Raw genomic sequence first — 1,869 nt, forward strand, 5'->3', positions numbered from 1 at the left:
GGCAGGAGCGTTAGAGGTGACTACTGCACCTGCACTAGGAATGCCCAATGCTGGACGTGGGGCAGCTGTTCTAGGAGTAAGGTGCCAAGGGGGTATTTGCCAGATTATGGTGGACTGCTATGCTAGAAAAAGGAGAAGAGTCCCTGTCAGTATTTATGCTGCAACATTTTGGATCAAACAAAGTATTTTTCAAGACAGTCTGATAATAAAGAATTACAGTAGACCAGTGTAGAAGTAATAAATGCATGAACTAGTTTTTCAGCAAATCTGAGGCAGGATGTTTCAAATTTTAGATATTAGATTTTAGATATTCCAGAAATGGAAGAAAGCAGTTCCACACATTAGTTAGTGCACTGAAGTACATTCTGCTCTTGCTCTTGACGAAGGCGGTACACTTTTCTCCTCTCCTCCTCTCCCTTAGCTTCCCTGCTTAGCCTCTTATGTCCTTGTCTAGTCTTGTGTTTTTTGTATTACTTTTCCCTGGAACATTCTCTCACAGTCTGTTCTCTAAAACCTAAAAGAGGAATTATGGATTGGATCAACTGGTCCCTAAATGCAATTGACACCCCTTTCTCAACGAGAAGTTTGGGCTTGGGTGAGCCTGAGTGCTGAAGATATCTACCTATTCGGAACCATGGTAACAGGGTTCTTGCTGATCGGAGCTGGCTTGGCCCTGACTTATCGAAGAATTAAGGAAGCGGAACCAGCTGTTCAAACCCCCACAAGGCTGCCCGCTGGGATTGGAACGATGGGAGAGGCGTGAGTTTCTCAAAATGGGCTCATTGAGTCAGCACGGATAAGATCTTGGAGAGGCTACGGCTGCTGTGAATACTCAGAATAAGATCTCTGACTGCAGACTGGATACATCTTGGAGGGACTCGCTCGGAATAACATGTCTGGGTGCAAATTGGATGACATCTCGGGGAGGCTCACTGTGGTCGTGAGTTCTCAGAATTGGCTCTTTGAGCACAAGAATGACAACATCACAGAGCGCAAGTTTGATAACATCATGGAGAAGCTCACGGCTCTCCAACGGGAGATTGAGAGACCAGTGTTGGACTGTTAAAACAGCTTTGAAATTCATATGAGCTGTTCGCACTAAAGTAAAAAGCACCATCACTTCATGCGGATACCCTTTCGGCGCTAGCTGCGGTCGCAAGGCTGGAGCCGAACAACAACACCCTGATAACGACTGTGTTTAGTCTGTTCCTTCCCATTCCATGCAAGGCCACCTGGGTTGGCTGGAAGACTGTTTACTTAGCCTGGCAGGGCGAAGGACACTGTCTCAGCTGAACTCTGGACGCACACACATACATATACACTGATATCAGTGGCGGTCCTAGCCTGTTTGGCGCCCCGGGCGAACACTTCCTCTGGCGCCCCCCCCCACACACACACACACACAAAAAAACATATTAAGTATTGTACATTAACATTAAACTGTTGTACACACACACACATATGAAGAGAGAGAGTATGCATAGTATGCAAACGGCTACCAAACAGCCATCATAATTTGTCATACAATGAGAACAGGACAAATCAACAATTGACACTGATATTAAAATCTGTAACATAATGTATTGTTTGGAGTTTAGTCTGTTACTGTTGCTATTTTTACCATTTCTTCTTGGACCAACCCACATAACCCACATAATTTCCTTAGGGATTAATAAAGTATTCTGATTCTGATTGTTTCAGGATGACCTGCCATTATCCAATGACACATCTGCTTACCTGTATCTTTTGCTCGTTTCTCCTCCTCTTCTTTTCTCTTTTTTCTAAACTGAGGACCTGATGGCTTTGAACTTTTCTTGTCCATCTTCCATTGGTTTTAATTTTGCACTCCAGTATGAACACCCATCCCTC

General features: G+C 44.4%; 1 long non-coding RNA gene across 1 annotated transcript; it reads right to left on the reverse strand.

Annotated features, from left to right (window-relative positions):
* Positions 1–459: 459 nt before the first annotated feature.
* LOC146493818 (uncharacterized) lies at positions 460–1,331 on the reverse strand. Its single transcript, XR_014871852.1, has 2 exons — positions 934–1,331; positions 460–881 (listed from the first exon to the last, which is right to left on the reverse strand). It is a non-coding gene; the product is annotated as an uncharacterized LOC146493818 (long non-coding RNA).
* Positions 1,332–1,869: the final 538 nt, after the last annotated feature.

Source organism: Neolamprologus multifasciatus, chromosome 22 (assembly GCF_963576455.1).
Source record: "Neolamprologus multifasciatus chromosome 22, fNeoMul1.2, whole genome shotgun sequence".
In the NCBI taxonomy this organism is placed as follows: domain Eukaryota; kingdom Metazoa; phylum Chordata; class Actinopteri; order Cichliformes; family Cichlidae; genus Neolamprologus; species Neolamprologus multifasciatus.